Genomic DNA, 20,931 nt, shown 5'->3' with positions numbered 1-20,931 from the left:
TGAATCCCAGTTCCTTAATGTGTATGCTTAGATGAGTAACTAAAGATCTTTAAACCTCATTTCCTTCATCTTTAAAATAAAGTAAGATTACAAGTATAAAGTACTCAGCATAGTGCCTGACGCATACTAAGTGTCCCATAAATGGCGGCTAGTATTATTATAAGATATGTGCACTAAACTTTTATCTGTTTGTGTGTGTGTGTGTGTGTGTTCATAATAGACGCTTATAGTGACACAAATGACTAGTATTTAAGAGAGCAGATAACTTGGCCCTTTCTATAACTACACCAAATCAAAAAGTGAAAAACTTATAGTTGGTAGGCTGTTTGCTTATTGAATGTAAACTTTATGCACTACTAATTATTGAAATTAAGTAGGTAATTAAGGCCTTTATCATTGCAATGAATATATTTCCTTCCTTTTTAGGTTGCGTTTTAAAAGAAGACAAATTGTTTATGTGAATAAATTTTTGTGGATTTTTAAAGAAAATAATCTCAAATGTGTCTTTTATATGAAGATATTTGACGTATGAAGTTTGCTTGAATTGGGGGTATGTGTGTTTAATGTACATATTAACTGTAGGGATGGAGAAAGTATAAGATCTAGTCTATTTTTAATTTTTCAGTTTCTGTAAGTAAATTTAGTCATTTTAAATATTTTGTGTCACTCTCCTAAATAGTGAAAAATTCTATAATTTAAAAAAAAATTGACTAATGCCTTTTCTGAGGATTTTTACAAAAGTAAAGGATGTAAAGGAACTAATTTAACAAATATTCTAAGGTTTAAAATCTGACTTTAAAATTTATTTTATTCCATGTTACTTACAGTTAGGATTTGCTGGCAAAACAATATAAACAGTATAAAGCAAAAAATGCCAGCAAGAAAACAAATCCTTAAAGGCTTTTTTATTCTACATTTTAAAAAGTGTACTTCAGGTTTCTCCAAAAGCAAAATATCCACAAATTCGTGATTTTTTTTTTCTTGTAATTTGTTGTCACTGTCCAGAGTCAAGGGATTCGTAAGATATTTTTTGGAATGCAGTGCTAAGGATATAAGACATTTGATTGAAAAGGTTATGAAGATATATGGACTTCAGCACTTTTGAAGTATTTTGATTGATTTGGTGGATTTACATGCTTTTCAAGAGCATTTCCAAGGATAGCACTCAACATGTAACGAGGGCTCTTAGGAGTACATTTAGAAATTTACCTAGAAAAATTGAAATCAGGTGGCAATTTTATGTAAGTCAACCTGACAATACTGCAAATATATAATTTGATGAGTGGGATTTATATAATAAGAGTGTTATTTTCATCTCTTAAGTGACTATATTTTCTCACTTGTTCCTAGAATATCACTGAGATTAGGAAGCTGGCAATTTCTGTAACAATTGTGTTGTGCTCAAGATGACAAAGCAAATCATTGGTAATTTGGTATCAGTGTAGATCTTATTCTTTTCTCCTTCCAGATGTTACGTTATTTTCACCAGATTATTTTACTGGCTCCTTAATTCAAGTTGAGATTTTAGAAATCTTATTATATTGGTCTGTAGTTCTCAAGATGATTAAATATGCACTAAAAGAGTGGACCTGGAAATAAATTGCATAGTGAAATTAAATTTTTCTCTCAACTTGCCAGCATGCATTTCTGGACATGGTTTTCCTTTATCTATTACAATTTCCTATTTGGTCTTTAGTGAAATTAGATCATGATGATTAGAATGTCTTCCTTGTAATTTTCTTTTATAACCTAGTATCAGTGGCCATGTTTTTTTCTACTTAAAACAACTTGGCTTGGGTGTTCTAAGAAAGATAAAAGCCTTAAGTTTATTTTAAACATTCAGATCACTAGTGTAAACTCCTTTAACAAGGCAATTAAGGAGGGGGGGTACCTGGGTGGCTCAGTAGTTAAGCGTCCCACTCTTGATTTTGGCTCAGGTCTTGAACTCCAGGTTGTGAGATGAGCCTGGGGTTTGGCTCCACCCTGTGTGCATGGAGCCTGTTTTAAGATTCTTTCTCTCCCTCTGCCTCCCCACCTGCCTCTCTCTCTCTCTCTCTCTCTCTCTCTCTCTGAAAATAATTTTTGAAAAGGTAATTTTTTTTTTTGGAGTAGAAGTTTAGGGAAATTTCTAAAAAACCAAAGTTTTTTTTTTTAGAAACCAAAATTTAGAATAAATTTTTATTGGTCTATAAGAATTTTTGGAGTTGATTATGATCATCAGTGGCCCTGAAAAAAACAAAACAAAACCACACACGACTGGGATTTTAAAAACTACCTTTTAAAAACACTTAATGGATGTCTGAAGTTGAACTGCTTACTGACATGTATAAAATAGGAAGAATTCGAGGATTGGGATCAAATAAGAGGTAATTATTCTAAATTTGAGATCTGTATGTGTAGGGACTACAAAGTCCTGTTGTGATTGGATGGGAAGTAAACATAATTTATTTTCCTATATTGTGATTGGCTAAAAACCTTTCTTTCCACGATGTTCTCTCACAACCGAATCTGGAGCCTTTCCCTGTTTTTATAGGACTAGTGAGTTTGAGGTATGTGCTGGAACTGAAAGTACTCGAATTGGCACAGAGAATGTAAATTTTAGGGACACTGACAGAAGCCCTCGACCGACCGGGCGTTTGACGTTCTTACAACAAAGCAATAGCGAGGTATAATCTCTCAAGAGTTCAGAGGTGTAATTAGCATCGTTGCAAACAGGAAGGATGAAAGGATGACAGTGTTTTCTTCCTTTTCATCCAGAGTTATGGACTGTTCTGCAGTGGCTGTTTTCAGTGGAAAGTGTTGCTCTGCTTTGTTTTCAGTGGAAAGTGTTGCTCCGTTTTGCTGCTGGGACTACAGGACTGTTGTTTCAGGCGAAATTTGGGCAAATTCAGGCGGCTGGCACCCTGTGTTCTGAAAAACATCGCTCCGGAGATGTGGGGTTTAACCTGGAGTTTATTTTGTGACCCAGGGTGGAACCAGCACGCTGCACCGCCGCCCCCGCCCCCCGCCCTTGAGGGAGCGGCCAGAGGTGACCCTCAAACGCTCTTCCTGGTGTTCCCGGGGGAGAGCATCCCTGTCCCCCCCGCCCCTGGCTGCGTAGCCTGGCGGGCCCTGCAGCCCCCGGGGCAGCGGCGCCGGGCACTACTTTCCGTCTGCGGCGGTTCCTCCGACCCTCTCCCGCGGCTCCCTGCCCCCGCCCGCGCCGGCGGAAGGAGACGCGGCGCTCGCAGCCTGCGAGGCATGGGGAGGCGGAGTAGTCCTGTCCACGGCGGGGCGGCGGCGGCGGCGGCGGCGGCGGGGGCGGCCTCGGGGCCTCCGACGGCACCGCGCGGTGGGGCTCCTGTCAGGGTGCGGGCGTGTGCGTGTGCGTGTGCGTGTGCACAGCCCGGGGCTGCTGGTCTGTGGGCGCCCGGGGTGCGGAGGACCGCGAGGCGCCGGGGTCGCTGTGCCCTTCTGGGCTGCGGTCCGGTGCGCCCCGGGTGCGCGCTCGCTTGCCCGCGGGGCTGCCGCCGGCCCCTGCCGCCTCCCCTCAGCATGCGCGGCCGGTAGGAGCGGGGTTTCACGGGGCCCGCCGTGGCCGTGGAGGAGGCGGCCGCCGCCTCAGCGGCGATGGCTACGGCGGTGGAGACTCGTCTGGAGCTGGTGGGGAAGCGGTTCCTGTGCGTGGCGGCCGGCGAGGAGGCTCGGCCGGGGCGCCGGGACAGTGGACGGCGCTGGCGGGGCTGGCGAGCGGGGGTCATCCGAGCCGTGTCCCACCGGGACAGCCGCAATCCAGACCTGGCGGTAAGAGCGAGCGCCCCCCACGCCCCCCACGCCCCCCCTCCTCAGCCCCTCGCCCCCAGCCTCGCCGCCGTCGCCTGCCCTGCCGCCCCGGGCAGCGGCACCTGGCGCGGACCCGCCGGCTGCCGGTCACGCCCCTCCTCGGCGCGGGCGCCGCTTTCCCCTCCTCCGCTGCTGGGGCCTCGGGTCTCCCGGGTGCACGGCGCCGGGGCGGGACTCCCCGGCCTCCTCCCGGGCCGGCCGCCTCGGGGGTCGGGGGTCGGGGGTCGGGGGTCCGGGGTCGGGCCCCCGCCGTGGCGGTGGAGACCTTCAGGAGAGGCGGGGCTGCGGGCCGGAGCCGCTGGGCCAGGTGGGGGCGGGCGAACACCGACCGCTCGACCGCTCGAGGCCGAGGGGCATCTTCACCAGCATCTTCCCTTGCAAAGTCTCCCTCGAGCGGGGGTTGGAGACTTCAAACTTCGGCAGTGCGGTCGCTGCGGGAGGGGAGGGAGCAAAGGAGGGAGATGCAGCTGCTGTTCAGGCAGCCGGATTCGTGCACATTGTCCAGGCAAAGACTGTGAGTGGCGGCATCTCGATGCAACCTCTTTCTACAGTCGCTTGGATTTCTAACTGGAAACGATGAAAACGAAAATTTTGATTTGGAGGGTCAGAAATTAACCCCTCCCTCCCTCCCTTCCTCCCTTCCTTCTTTATTTCCATTTTTTTCCCATGCGATTGTGTTTTTTTTTTAGAAAGTAAATAGTGTTTTAAAAATCATCCTGGATCTTGTACAATTTTAAATGAAGCAAGAAATACTATAAAATGTTCTGCCCTGAGGAACATTAAGGGTCTTTTTTTTTTTTTTTTTGCTTTTCTTTTCCTTTCATATGATACCGCCAATATTTTCTTTCAGTAATGTAGGACTGTGCACCATTTAGAGACGGGATATGTTCGGTCAGTGTTCCAAGCACATTTTTTTTTTTTAATTTGGGGACAGGTTGGAAGGGGTGCAGTAGAGGCTGAGGCATTGACTAGCCTTCCCAAGGTTGATTTGCGAGTACATAATCCAGGAAATTTATTATTAGTACCCTGGGGTATTTAATTTTTTACTGAAAACTTCAAACACGATAATTTTTTTCCTTTTGTTTATCTGCAACTTTACATTTCCGAATTCACTTTACTATCTGTGCATGTACATAACTGTTTTAATATCTTGCTTGGTTTTGGACTGTTTTTGTAGAAACCCCTGTTTCATTACTGTAGTCAATGATACGGCTTCATGGGGCATGTATTGATGTTGACTTGATACTGCAAAATAGGTTTGTTTTGCTAATAGGTATTTCTAGTAGGAAATAAGCCAGAGTAAAGGTAATTTTGAAGATTTTGGTTGGTTATTCTCAGTGGAAAGAAGAAAAAGCAAGTCTTTTAAAAATTTCTCATCTTAATGATTCTACAGATTGTGTCATTTCAGAAACTCTTTTTGTATAAAAGACAGGTGCTGAATTTCTCTAACTTCCTCTTATTGTGATACCATATTGTCTTGGCTTTTATGTGGAAGCTAGTTGGATTATGGTTTAGCATTTATAAATTATTTCCAAGCAAACCTGGATTTTATTTTAGTAAATGCATGAAAATTCGAAAATATAGTTTTAAATCATGAGTATCATTCATGACAGTCAAGTTATCAAAGTTAAATATATTAACTTTCTGGGCAGCCCTGGTGCCACCTTGCTGCCGCCTTCAGCCCAGGGTGTGATCCTGGAGACCCGGATGGAGTCCCGCATCGGGTTCCCTGCATGGAGCCTGCTTCTCCCTCTGCCTGTGTCTCTGCCCTCCCCCATCCCCCCCCCCCCCCCCCCCCCGTGTCTCTCATGAAAGAATAAAATCCTTAAAAAAAACAACAGAAAATCCAAAACTTTCTTGCATGGAAGTTTAAATGACATAAAAAATGGGTTTACATGTATCATGTTTGTAGAAGCAGAATATTAAGCTGGGTATTTAAAAATGAAAAATATATATGGATGGTGGGAATGACTAGAAAGAACAGGAATTTTTTTTTTTTAAGATTTTATTAATTTATTCACGAGAGACGCAGAGAGGCAAAGACATAGGCAGAGGGAGAAGCAGGCTGGGGAGCCTCATGTGGGATTTGATCCCAGGACCCTGGGATCATACCTGAACCAAAGGCCGACTCTCAACCACTAGCCACCCAGGCATCCCAGTAATGAATTTTCTCAGGTGATGAAAGTGTTTTGTATCTTGAATAGTAACAGATGTATATGTGTGTTGAAACTTCTTGAATTATATAGTTAATAACTGCATTTCATCATGTGCAAATTTTACATAAAAATTCATTTTGAGTCATATCTATGTGAACCTCCAGCAGTTTTCCCTTTTTTTAAAAAAAAAAATTAATTTTATTTAATCCTTATACCCAATGTGGGACTCAAACTCATAACCCTGAAATAAAGGGTCGCTTGCTCTTCAGGCTGCAGAGCCAGCAAGGCGCCCCTCTAGCAGTTTTCATCTGTCTACAAGTCTTTATTTGAAAATTTTTTATGCAGTGTAACTGAGTTTTTTCAGCCAAAACCTACAGTTCTAGAGTCCCTCCCAAACTTTCTTACATCGTGTTTGTTTGTTCCTTTTTTTTTTTTTTACATTCATATTCCCTAAATTAAACAAAACATGGAACAGGTTAGCATCAGTATACTGTAATTCTCCTTTTAGACTTTTTTATTTTTAAGATTTTACTTTAAAATCTTAAATCTTAAACACCCAAGATGGGTCTTGAACTCACAACTCTGAGATCAGGAGTTGCATGCTTCCCTGACTGAGCCAGCCAGGCATCCCTTTGAGACTTTTGTTACTGCAGAATAAATTTTATTTTATTTAATTAATTTATTTTAAATAAGCTCTGTGCCCTATGTGGAGCTTTTACTCACAACCCTGAGATCAAGAGTCGCATGGTCTACCAACTGAGCCAGCCAGGTGCCCCCTGGAATTATATAGAAGTTTAGAGGGAGTAGGTAGGGAAAAATTTTATAGTTAGGCCAATGTAGACTTTAGAGAAGATTTCAGGAGGCACTCAAGGCATGAGCACAGTGAACTAAGCCTACCTTGTTTTGAGGGTAGAGCAAGTAGACAAGCAATGAGATTTTTTTTTTTTAAGATTTTATTTATTCATGAAAGAGAGAGAGATAGAGGCAGAAAGGCAGAAACATCGGCAGAGGGAGAAGCAGGCTCCATGCAGGAAGCCCGTTGTGGGACTCCATCCTGGGACTCTGGGATCACACCCTGAGCCAAAGGCAGATGCTCAACTGCTGAGCCACCCAGGCATCCCTGCAGAATAAATTTTAAAGAGTTTCATGGATTATATGAAAAATGCTAGTAATTAGGCTCTTTTTGTGTTTGGGTTTTTTTAAGTTAAATATATATGTAACTTAGAATGTACAAATTTATTAGAAATCTCAGTTATATGTATTTATGGCACATGATTGAAAGGATAACTAGCAACTTGAAAATAGTTTAAGGTATACTTATCTCAAAAGTTCATCAATTCTTATTAATTTTACGTATGAAGAGTTGTTATGTGTTTTAAACAATACAAATTGGTTATTTATAGTTCTGGAGATGACAAGTCTAACATGGCTAACAGTGGTCTAAAGTCAAGGTCTGGTAGAACTGTGTTCTTTTCTGAAGGTGCTAGATGAGATCAATATTTTTCCCCTTTCTGGCTTTTAGAAGTATCCCACATTCCTTGGTTGAGGCACCTTTCCCTCTGATTCTATTGTCTCTCCCATCCACTTTTAAGTGCCCTCGTGATAATATTGGGTTCACCCCAGTAATAAATAATAATCTTACCTGCGAATTAACAACCTTGATTCCATCTGAACCTTACTTCTCCTTTGCCATATAATGTAACTTTGATACAGGGTTTCATGGTTTTTGGGCATGAGCATCTTTGGGGTGGCATTATTCTGCCTACCACACCAAGGTAGCAAAAATATTCTTTTAAACTATGAATCTATATGATTTCATATAAGTAAATTAAGGCTAAAATTAATTGTATTTTTTCATGCCAGGAGTTTTAGTAATAATATCATTATCTGATCTCTTAAGTAGATGAGTTTAATTGTTAGAATTTTTACTAGACTACGCTTGAATAATTTTATGTATTTTTTATGGTTTTTAAAAAATGACTTGAAAACCTTTTGGGTTATCTGTTTTGGAATTACATTAATCAACAAAAGATTTTATCTGAATATTTTTTATTCAGTAGGACCAATTTGTTGAAGTTGAAATACCTAATAAAGTATATTGTGAGTCCTCAGCATGTGGAGGTTTTTTTTTAGCCTCATTATTTAAAAAGTTTTTCTTGCTTTGGTATACATGTTGATTGTTATTACTGCCTTACTTTTTAAGGAACTTTTCTAGAAGACCAGTAGTATTATAGAAGGGAAGCTGCCCGTTGAGAAGTTGCATAATACTCATCCTTGAATAATATCGTCAGGCTGATTAAAGAGCAAAACTTGGGATCCCTGGGTGGCGCAGCGGTTTGGCGCCTGCTTTTGGCCCAGGGCGCGATCCTGGAGACCCGGGATCGAGTCCCACATCGGGCTCCCGGTGCATGGAGCCTGCTTCTCCCTCTGCCTGTGTCTCTGTGCTTCTCTCTCTCTCTCTCTCTCTCTGTGACTATCATAAAAAAAAAAAAAGCAAAACTTGATTTACTTTTTACTTGTTTTAACTTACTGTCCATAACCTATCAGCCCTTTACTTATTTTTTTATCCAGCCGTCTAGTTATCTACCCATTCACCGTCTTTTGATGCTTACGGTGATTGCATCCTTGTTTCAAGCTAAAACTCTGTTTAAAGTGTATTTCTTAAAAAATGTGTCAGATTTTTTAGTACCCAAAAGGAACAAAAATTATATTTTGTTTAATATACCAAACACATAAATTTGCTTGTTTGTTGGGGAATTTTCTGAAGGTCACTTAGTGACAAGATTTTAAACTGTTCTAAATGTGTACCTACAGATAAGTTACTTTGCAGATATTAAATATAAAGAAAATTTTCATATTTAAGGAGTTTAAAGAGACCTGTGATTTTATTTGTTGTAAGGAAGCCTTTTCCATTTTTAGTACTATTATGTTTTTGTTCAGCTGTCTTTTCATTTAAGTTTCATGTTGAGTTGGTAACATTTGATTCCCTTATACATTTTGTTAGGATAAGTCTTTAGGTAAATCTGAAATTTATAATGGCCTTGCAGTATTGATAATGCTAATTTTTGGTCTGTTCACAATGAGTGAGTGAGTGGTTTTTTTCCTTCATTGCTCAGTATGACTTGGATGAGTTAACCATAAGGAAAATTGGTTAGCTGATAGGTAGACTTTTTTATGTCTGATTTGAGTAGACGTTTTTTCTCCTCTCTGGAGTTGTTGTTATTGGTCCCAGAAGACTTAAATACACTAAGAGGAGTATGTAAATTGTAGCTATCTATGGTGGCTATGGTAGTACCTTGTAAATTGTGCATTTCAGTTTTAACCACTAGCCTAGCTTGTTTTAAAAGAAGGTAATCACCCAGTAATTTAATGGTGTGATTTGTATGTTTCTGTGTAAAATTAATTAAATAAAGGAGGTATTTTTTTTTCTCTTTTGACCTATCATACATATATTCTGGCACATAATTTGGTTCCATTAACTTAAAATATAGAATTTTAAAATTTATTTGAAATTTTATTGAATTTTAAAAATTTATTTGGACTAAAGATTTTACCGTGAGAACTGTATTCTTACCTTCATTGCATTTGAAAATAAAAATGTCCAGAGACTCCAACGTAGTTGAAAGCATAAGAGGCTGTTTTCCTATGTTTATAGTATTATTACTTTTGACAATTTCAAGTTATGTACAAAGAAGGTCTTCAACTCAAACTCATACTCATTTTCCCCTTATGTATTTAGTATAGTATCTAGTATTTACTTAGATGTTTAATAAATGTTTAACTGACAAATAAATGTCATAAATTTTGTAATTTAATCTATACCAACCATCTCAATTACATTACTATTTAGTATAAATTCTGAGTAACAGGTTTTTGTTTTGTTTTGTTTTGTTTTGTGGCATTGTGTATCTTAGTGGTTATTTCCCCAGTATCCATTATGTGTTGTGTGGTTTGACTAAATGGTGGGCCATGGTATTCCTAAAATAATCAGGTAATTGAACTCTTCTGGCTACACTGATGAGTGTAGGCCCTAACTAATTAGGTTCAATCAGAATGAAGTCAAGTACAGTATTGTGTGGGTGTTATGCCTAAATTGCCACAGCCATTTCCCTGTTTTAAGGTCGGCCAATTTAAGGACAAGATTGACAACAGGTCAAATTGTTTTCTGAAGCCCAAATAAACTGTTGGATTTTTCACTTACAGGATTTTTCATTTTGGAAGAGTAAATTTAACCTAGTGTGTTTTTCCTTTATTTTTTCTTTGGAACTAAAAGCATTTTAACTGATACACAGGGTAATATTCCATTCCATATTTTGGAAAACACATGTAAGAAGCATTTTCATAACATTCTTGTTTTCTTTGTTACTTTATGTTAAGACATTTAGAGTTTTGTCATGCTTATTAACTTCATTGGTAATTTTCAGAAAGGGTGATATACTCTGCTTTGTGTCTTGATGTATCCCAAAACTTTGTAAAATTCTTTTAATATATATAAGATGTACAAATACCTAACCTTATAAATAATGACAAATAAATAACATTTGAATTTTTATGTCAGGAAGAATCTATAAACCCCTTAATAGTTAAAAAGAAATTTTAGGAAAAGTATCATTTCAGAAATTAACAAGAAATTAATCTTTAGTTTTTAGGTCGTATACCGTAAATGTCTGTTTCCACTCAGTTATTGTTGGCCAGTAAATGAATACCTATCAGTATACTATTCTTTATCTGCAGCGCTGAAATTCAGATAGTATTGTATAACAGAATATTTTTAAGGATTCACTAGGAAAACCTGAAATAAATGAACTTTTTAAAAAGTAAAACCTAATATGAACTGAATTTCTTGTCTTGTAAGAGAAATATTAATGTGCTTAATTTTAGGGTGCTGCTCTAAACTCCACAGGTTTACATACAACATAGGTACTTTTACATGTAATAATACATGTGATACATGTACTGTGTCACCATATTCACTGTCACTATATCTATACCCTATGTAACTTTTTAAAATCCAACAAATTTTGAACTCCCAAACCCATCTAGTTAGAAGGATTTGGGATGAGGGATGGTTATATAAAAATTAATACTGATCTCATTTATTTATTTTAAAGAGAGTGCATACGCAGGAAGGGAGGGACAAAGAGAGAGGAAGAGAGAATTATTTTTTTTTTAACTTTTAAAAGAGAGAGAATCTTAAGCAGGTTTCACATTCAGAAGGAGCGTGACATGGGGCTCAATTTCATGATCCTGAGATCATAACTGGAGTGGAAATCAAGAATTGGATACTTAACTGATGGAGCCATCCAGACACCCCTATACTGATTTTTTTTAATGGTAGCTATTATGGTAATAGATATTACTAATTTCATTTGTTTCAAGATTTGACAGTGATTATATTTTGGTTTGATGTTGGGATAAACAGTTGTTTTCAATTTAGAAAATTTTAGGGATCCCTGGGTGGCTCAGCGGTTTGGCGCCTGTCTTTGGCCCAGGACGTGATCCTGGAGTCCCGGGATCGAATCCCGGGATCGAGTCCCACATCAGGCTCCCTGCGTGGAGCCTGCTTCTCCCTCTGCCTGTGTCTCTGTCTCTCTCTCTGTGTCTTTCATGAATGAATAAATCAATAAAATCTTAAAAAAAAAAAAAAAAAGAAAAAGAAAATTTTAACAGACTTCTGTTTTATTTGATAAAAAGTTCTTAATGTGATAAATTTTTAAGGATTATGCAATTTGTCCTTTAAGATTATTCACTAAAAAAAAAAAAAAAAAAGATTATTCACTAAAATATTAAAATGTTTCAAAATGTTGAAACATTTTCTGAAATGATCTAATTGGATGGAGTCTTTCCAGGTAGAATTTTTTATATTCTAGCTGTTTTATAAAATTATCCTAGTAAATCCACTGATGAAAATCTTATGTTTATTTTATAATATAGAACCTATTGATTTAATTATGAACAAGTGGTTAATTGGTAGAAAACAGCTATTATCCTTTTACTGTTTGGATGTAGGGCATAAATTTTTGAGATATAACACCATCTAGCCCACATTTCTTAACCAGTCGGAACTGGGAGTCACGTAAGAATTTGTTTATTGAATTTGAGCAGGGTAGATAAATGCTTAAACCTCTTATTAAAAAGTATGGATACAGTGAAATCTGAGTTTTGGGGGTTATTGGGTAGTAGCTCCCTTTAGAATTAATAAAAGTTTTGGATTACATATTTCTTAATACATTACAAATATGAGGTGCAGTTTTTTACCTATATTCGTTCAAATCAGCCCAACAAAATAGGTGTTAATAGAATGTCTTTTTAAATTAGTTTGAAGAAATAGGAGTTGTGTATAAGTATGTATAAATACATGTAACTAATTACTATTAAAGACCTTAAATATCTCTTACTGAAATATTTCTCAAAAGTACTTTTTAACATTTCACTTGATTTATAGTTTGGGTCTCAGTTTTCTCATTTATACAATCAGTGAATGGAATTAGTCTAGATTCAAAGTTTTTTCTCTTCTCTAATTCTGAAACTGTGATATTAAAAGTTTCTCTCTGGAATGTCCTGGAATAAAGTGTTTATTAAGCAGAAATAAATTTCAGATTCCCTCCCAAAAGCTCTTCATTCTGAATTAATGAAATTTTTCATTATGACACACCTTCTGAATCATAGTACATGGATCACAATTCTGGCTAAAACATTGTGATTTCTATTTAATAGTGTTTTTTTGGATGATCAGGATGAATTCTTAAGATCTGAATTTTTATGACAGTAGAAACTGAGGTAGAATAAGTATCCCAAGGCTGCAATATTAGGCCTTGAAATAATTCAGTATGTATTTTCTTATACACTTGGAAGTGTTTAGCTATATTTGATTTTTTTAAAGATTTTATTTATTCATTCATTCATTCATTCATTCATTCATGAGAGACACAGAAGGAGAGGCAGAGGCATAGACAGAGGGAGAAGCAGGCTCCCTGCAGAGAGTCCGATTTGGGACTCAATCCCCCACCAGGGATCACACCCTGAGCCTAAGGCAGATGCTCAACCGCTGAGCCACCCAGGCATCCCTGTATTTGATTTTTTTTTAAAGATTTTATTTATTTATTCATGAGAGACAGAGAGAGAGAGAGAGAGAGAGGCAGAGACACAGGCAGAGGGAGAAGTAGGCTCCATGCAGGGAGCCTGACGTGGGACTCGATCCTGGATCTCCAGGATCACGCCCTGGGCTGAAGGTGACGTTAAACCGCTGGGCCACTGGGCTGCCCCGATTTTTTTTTTTTTAAGATTTTATTTATTTATTCATAGACAGAGAGAGGCTGAGACACAGGCAGAGGGAGAGGGAGAAGCAGGCTCCATGCAGGGAGTCGGATGTGGGACTCGATCCCAGGTCTCCAGGATCACACCCCAGGCTGCAGGTGGCACCAAACTGCTGTGCCACCAGGGCTGCCCTGTATTTGATTTTTTGATGAAAATACTCCCTAGTTCTAATTGACTAAAAGGAGTGAAATTTTACTTCCTTAAATGATTAGTAATTCACAGACTTTCAAAATAAAAAAAACAATGAAACAAAAACAAGCCTCTTTTTTTGCTAGAATAAATATTCTCCCTAAGGTGCCTGGCTGGCTCTGTCCATAGAGCATGTGACTCTTGATCTTGAGGTTGTGGGTTCGAGCCCCATACTGGGTGTAGAGATTACTTAAAAATAAAATCTTAAAAAAAAAAATTCTCCCTGAACCTTTGCTCTTTTTTGATTTTTGTTAGCCTCATGATTCAAGTCCTTTGGGGACTTCTTCCCTTCCTGATTAGTTTCTACCATCTTAATTTATTCTTAGAGACTCAGTCCTTTGCTTAATGTTTTATTTTGTCTAGTTTTGTTTTTGAATTCTTGTTATTCTCTAGAAAATTTACTGATAGTTCTTGCATCATTAGTCACAAGTCTGCAGCTTAAGCATTGGCCTTCAGTTTGAATCCACCATCACTATCTTTTCTTTTTTTTAAGAGAGAGGCACAAGTATAGGGAGCAGCAGAGAGGGAGAGGGAGAAGCAGGCTCCTCCCCACTGAGCAGGGAGCTGGACAAGGGGCTTGATCATGACCTGAGCTGAAGACAGATGCTTAAGACTGAGCCACCCAAATGCTCCTACTTTCTTTTTGATGACTTTACACGAATATCCTACCTTTGAGTATGATAAAATTTGTCTGAAGTGTTCATTTATTATCTTCATGTGAAATTAGTGACCCTTTTGAGACTTGAAGTCATCTCATACTGGTTTTAAAACTTTCATTCATTTTCACCTTTCTACCACCTAGAATGTAGGTATTTACTGAGTCCTGCAAATTTCTTCCTTCAGATTATAATCTGCTCTCCCCACAGCACTACTTCTGTGGTTTTTTTTCAATTTGTATTGCCACTGGCTACAAATTTTATTGTCCAGCACATACATTAAGTGATCTTTCTATTTTATTTCTTTTCCAATCTGTTCTATGCAATGTGAACAGATTACTCATACTGAGTTTCCCATCAGCTCACTATAGTAGTTTTTCTTTTGCTTTTCCAATAAAGTCCAAACTCCATTACCCTACTTTTTTTTTTTTTTTTTTTTTAAAGATTTTATTTATTTATTCATGAGAATACAGAGAGGAGAGAGAGAGGCAGAGACACAGGCAGAGGGAGAAGCAGGCTCCACGCAGGGTCTCCAGGATCAGGCCCTGGGCTGTAGGCGGCGCTAAACCGCTGAGCCACCAGGGCTGCCCTACCTTACTGTTTAGACCTCCTCAGTCATCCCCCATCCTTTGAAATTTAAAATTCACTAATCTATGCAAACCGTTGTGTTTAGTGATACTCTTTTGTTGGAATTTAAAAACTCTTTATGAAATCATAAAATGCATTTCATGTTTACTTTCAAATTTCATTTGCTTAAGAAATTTCTGATATCAAACTGATAGGCATATTCTCTTTTGTTGAGAATGGTATTATTACTTTTTATCTTGAGGAGTGCAAGTAGTTGATTTTTGGTTTTGTTTCCCTTGCCTCCAGGGACGTATCTAGTAAGTAGTTAAAACAGCCAAGGTCAGAGAGGTTGCTGCCTGTCTTTTCCTCTAGGATTTGGTGGTTTTTTTTGTCTCACATTTTGGTCTTTTATCCATTTTGAATTCATTTTTGTATATGGTTTAAGAAAGTGGTCCAGTTTCATTCTTTTGCATGCTGCTGCCCAGTTTTCCCAACACCATTTATTGAAGAGACTTTTTTTCATTAGATATTCTTTCCTGTTTTGTGGAAGATTAGATGGCCATATGGTTATGGGTCCGTTTCTGGGTTTTCTATTCTGTTCCATTGATCTGTGTTTGTTTTTGTGCCAGTACCCTACTTTCTTAATGATTACAGCTTTGTTTTTTTGTTTTTAAACATTTTATTTATTTATTAATGAGAGACGGGGTGTGGGGCGTGGGCAGAGACACAGGCAGAGGGAGAAGCAGGCGCCATGCAGGGAACCCGACGCGGGACTCAATTCTGGGTCCCCAGGACCACACCCTGGGCTGAAGGTGGCGCTAAACCACTGAGCCACCCGGGCTGCCCCTACAGCTTTGTAATATACCTTGAGGTCTGGAATTGTGATGCTTCCAGCTTTGTAATTGACAAAAGCTTCTGTACAGTGAAGGAAACAATCAGCAAAACTTAAAAGGCAACCTACAGAATGGGAGAAAATATTTGCAAATGACATACCTGATATAAAGGGTTAGTATCCAAAATCTATAAAGAGCTTATCAAACTCAACGCCCTCAAAATAAATAATCCAGTTAAGAAATGGGCAGAAGACATGAACAGACATTTTTCCAAAGAAGGCATATAAATGGCCAACAGACAGGTGAAAAGATACTCAACATCACTCATCATCAGGGAAGTATAAATCAAAACCACGATGAGATACCATGTCACACCTGTCAGAATGGCTAAAATTAGCAACACAGGAAACAACAGATGTTGGCAAGGATGCAGAGAAAGGGGAACCCTCTTACACTGTTGGTGGGAATGCAAACTGGTGCAGCCACCCTGGAAAACAGTATGGAGGTTCCTCAAAAAGTTAAATATAGAATTACCTTTCTACCCAGTAATTGCTCTACTAGGTATTTACTCAAAGGATACAAAAATATAGATACAAAAGGGGCACATGCATTCCAACTTAGAGCAGCATTATCATTGGTAACTAAACTATGGAGAGAGCCCAAATGTCCACTGATTGATGAATGGATAAAGAAGAGGTGGTGCATAATATATAATGAAGTGTTACTCAACCATCAAAAAGAATGAACTCTTAGCATTTGCAAAAACGTGGTTGGAGCTGGATGAAATAAGTTAGAGAAAGACAAATACCATATGATTTCACTCATATGTGGAATTTAAGAAGCAAAACAGATAAACATAGGGGAAGGGGGAAAAAAGAGAGGGAGACAAAACATAAGAGACTTTTTTTTAACTATAGAGAACAAACTGAAGGTTGAGAGGAGGTAGGCTGGGGTGAACTAAATGGATGATAGTTGTTAAGGAGGGCATTTGTGGTGATGAGCATTGAGTGTATATGTAAGTGATGAATCACAAAATTCTACACCTGAAACCAATTTTACTATAAGCTAATTTGAATTTAAATAAAAACTTGAAATTAAAAATACCATATTACTTTGTGTTGCATGAACTGAGTCAAATGAGAAAACAGACTCCTACTAATCATATATAATTATTTTTTGTTTTTGAAAGACAAAATCTAATTTAATAGCATTTTACACAATATTCATGAATTTGCAGGTACCATTTTGATTTTAAAATAGACATATTCCATAATTTTACTGTTTTTGAAATTAAGGCACATTTTATAAGTAGTTCACATCGAAAGTGACTTATTTATCACTATTCAGAATAGACAATATACTGGTGGTAGTCTGCCTACAGGATGTGTTACATTACTTGTGAAAACTTTTCAGTCTTGGTATTCCTTTAAAGTCTTAAAAATTATTGAGGGTCCTGTAGAGCTTTGTTTTTGTGGGTTATATCTATTGACATTTACTGCATTAAAAATTAAAACTCACAAGTTAGGACATACAACTAGATATGCCATTACTTGTCAGAACAGTGCTATCACAATGCATGTAATTTGTAGAAAACTGCTTATACACTGATGAGAGAGTAAGGGTGGAAAAGACAAATAACATCTAAATATTATGGAAAATTTTACCTTATTAAACCTTTGAATAGGTTCAGTTAGCCATGAAAGCTTGTAGTGAAGATACCTGTTAATCTAATTATTTCCTTAGTTAGAATTATGTAAACTGGTATAATGGCAGGTGCTTGAGGTTTTAAATAAATTTGGCTTTTTCATCATTTGACATATTTTCTAGTATTTGCTATGTTGCTGCATTGCTCTGAACATTATGTATTTTAAACATAGATTTCCTGTCACATGCCATAGAATGTAGAAACAGTAGAACATGCAGTAGAAATTAACTCACTATTCCTAGAATAGATTATAGAATTTTTCAAAGCTAGGATTGGTCTGTATGACTAATTCATGTGTTGTGAAAGACTGTCATTTAGAAGCTGAAACATCTGATCCATCTGTCAAATTATGAGTTTAAGTATGATTCAGAAAACATCTTTAGGCTCAAAGGAATGTCACAGAAGGAAGTAGTATGGCAATGTGTGGATAAAGTTATACATTCCCATTTAATGTAAAATAGCTTTATATATATTGATTATAGGATTTATTTCCTCTCCAAATTGTCATTAAGATTGAATCTTGTCGTCAATATAAATACTAGGTAATACAAGTACTAGTTAAGATATTTAACTTATTATATTTATGGTGTTTCCCTTATTCCCTAGAATGTGTAATGGCCTTCACATTCAAAATCTCTTATATATTAACACAAAAGTGAATCTTTGAAGTTTAAGGGGAACCTTTTTTTTTTTTTTAAGATATTATTTATTTGATACACAGAGAGAAAGAACACAAGCAGAGGGAGAGGGAGAAGCACACTTCCCCGCTGAGCAGAGAGCCTTCCAGGACCCTGGGATTATGCCCTGAGCTGAAGGCAGACATTTAATGGACTGAGCCACTGAGGCACCTCTAAGGGAAACCATTTTATTTTACATTGTTCATCTGAATTAAGGGAATAAATAATGAACATGAATGTATAGTATATGTGTCCCATCTTTCCATAATGGTTTTGAAATCTATAAACACAAGTATTTATAGGAATAATTATTAATTTCCCTTGAAATACAAAGTTAAAGCTGTAAACAAAGTAAAAGGTAAATTTCCTTATAAAGATTAGAGCTACATAATATTGTATTAAATTTGCTTCTGAATTTCCTAGCTTTTATAGCCAAAAAGAATTGTGATGATTCAAACAAATATCATTGGTTTTCAAAAGTGATTTTGAAAAGGAGCCCCTTCAACTTTTGTTAAAGACAGTGAATTTTACCAGCAAGTTAAGAACTCTTTTTTAGTAACTAAGGATCAAAGGCATAATTATAAAATGACACTTGATGAAGATACTTCTGCAGGAGATTAATGTGGTCTCTGTTGTAATATTTTGATTAATGGAATCTGGAGAACCTGATATTTAATTTTGTATAACGTTTTTAAGGCTTATCCTGTTTTAGCAAGTTTTAGCATAATGCCATTCATTTTTATGACTGAATAATACTTTGTTGCATGTACATACTTTTTTCTTTATCCATTCATCTTTTGATGGACACTTGACAACTCCAGTTACACCGTTTGGCTATTGTGAAAAATGCCACTCTGAATATTGGTGTTACAAATCTCTGTTCAAATCCATACTCCATTCACTTCAGAAGAGTTGTTGGATCATATGGTAATTCTGTGTTTAGTGTTGTGAGGAACTACCATACTGTTTTCTTCAGCAGCAGCACTATTTTGCGTTACCACCAGCAATGCATGTGGGTTCCAATATCTCAACATCCTAGCCAACACTAGCTCTTTTCTGAGTTGTTGTGTGTGTTATTAAATAGCTATCCTAATGAGTGAAAGTGGTATTTTATTACGGTTTTGATTGGCATTTCCCTAATGATTAGTGATGTTGAACATCTTTTCAGGTACCTACTGGCCATTTGTATATCTTTGGAGAAATGTTTATTGTAGTTTTTTTTGCTCGTTTTAAAAAATAGGTTGATTGTTTTTCTTTGTTGTGGAATTCTTTGTATATTCTGGATATTAATACGTTATCAGAACGGTGATTTGCAATTATTTTCTCTTGTTTAGTAGGTTTCTTTTTTTTTTATCTTTTTCTTAATAGTGTCTTTTAGCACACAAAAGTTTTGAATTTTGATGTAGTCAACTTATCTTTTTTCTTTTGTTGCCTGTAATTTTGGTGTCATATCTGAGAGGTCCTTGCTAAATCCTGTGCTGTGAAACTTGTGTGTGCTATGTTTCTTTTAGTCTTAGCTCGTATATTTTGTTCTTTGATCTATTTTGAGGTTTTTTTTTTTGTATACTTTAAGACAAGGATCCAATTTCATTCTTTTGCACATAGTATAGTTTTCTCAGTACCATTTATTAAAAAAGACTGTTCTTTTTTCATTGAATGATCTTGGTACCCTTGGCAAAAAAATCATTTGACAGTAGATGTGACAGTTTATTTCCAGGTTCTCTATTCTTTTTCATTGGTCTTTGTATCTATATTCCATTACCACACTGTTTTGATTGCTGCAGATTTGTATTAAGTTTAAAATCAGGAGGTGTCAATCCTCCAACTTTGTTCTTCATTTACAAGATTGTTTTGTCTCTTTGGATCCCTTGAGATTTCACATGAATTTTAGGATTGATTTTTCTTTTTCTGAAAAAAATGACATTGGAATTTTGATATTGTATCAAATCATAGATCCTTTTGGGTAGTATCAATATATATATATATTTTTTAAGATTTATTTATTCATGACAGTCACAGAGAGAGAGGCAGAGACAAAAGGTAGAGGGAAAGGCAGGCTTCCTGTGGGCGGGGAGCCTGATGTGGGACTCAGTCTTGGGACCCAGGATCTTTACCTGAGCCAAAGGCAGACGCTCATCCACTGAGCCACCCAGGCTCTTGGTAGTATCAATATCTTAACAATATTAAATTTTAAAAATCTGTGAACACAGGATGTCTTTCCATTATGTCTTTAATTTTTTTCAGCAGCATCTTGTAGTTTTCAGTGTACAAGTCTTTTGCCTCTTTAGTTAATTATTAAGTATTTTATTCCTTTTGATTCTTTTGTAAATGGAATTATTTTCTTAATTTTCTTTTCATATTCCTCATTGTTACTGTGTAGAAATACAGCTGCTATTTGTTTTTTGTTTTTGTTTTTTAGATAGGGAATGGGGAGAAGGGAGAGAAAGAATCTTAAGCAGTCTCTATGCCCAGCATAGAATCCAATATGGGGGTGGATTTGACAACCGTGAGATCATGACCTGGCCCCAAAATCAAGAGTCAGGTGCTTAACTGACTGAGTCACCCAGGTGTCCCAAAATGTAACTGATTTTTATGTGTTGATTTTGTATCCTGCAACTTTGCTAAATTCATTTATTCTAACAGTTTTTTTTCTCTTTATGTGATATTTTTATAGTGTTCTACATATGTGATCTTGTCATCTGCAAATAGATAATTTTTCTTTCTAATTTTGTCTTTTTTTCGTGTCTCATTTTCTGGGACTTCACTAGCATTCAGTAGAAGTGACAAAAGTGAGCATCCTCATCTTCTTTTTTATCTTAGAGAACAAGCTTGCAGACTTACTACCATTGAGTATGATGTTAGTTGTGGAAAGTTCATGTATTAACTTTTATTGTATTGAGGTAGTTTTCTTCCATTCCTAGTTTGTTGTGTATTTTTATCATGAAAGATTGTTTTACCTTGTCAAATGCTTTTTCTGCATCAATTGAGATAACCCTGTTATGTGTTTTT

At 37.3% G+C, this 20,931-nt stretch overlaps 1 protein-coding gene across 4 annotated transcripts in view; it reads left to right on the top strand.

Annotated features, from left to right (window-relative positions):
* Window positions 1–20,931, top strand: part of JMJD1C (jumonji domain containing 1C) — a 330,895-nt gene that overhangs the window by 64,509 nt on the left and 245,455 nt on the right. For 2 of the 4 annotated variants that reach the window (XM_025434455.3, XM_025434456.3), the window contains exon 1: window positions 3,632–3,783. The exons of 1 other annotated variant lie outside the window; for it this stretch is intronic. The gene's annotated coding sequence lies outside the window, so the exon portion shown is untranslated. Of the gene's footprint in view, window positions 1–3,607; window positions 3,784–20,931 lie in introns of those variants that run through there. One more of the 4 variants, XR_007410126.1, reaches the window with a different exon arrangement.

This window comes from Canis lupus, chromosome 4 (assembly GCF_003254725.2).
Source record: "Canis lupus dingo isolate Sandy chromosome 4, ASM325472v2, whole genome shotgun sequence".
NCBI classification, from domain to species: Eukaryota; Metazoa; Chordata; class Mammalia; order Carnivora; family Canidae; genus Canis; species Canis lupus.
This window is presented reverse-complemented; position numbering and strand designations above follow the sequence as displayed.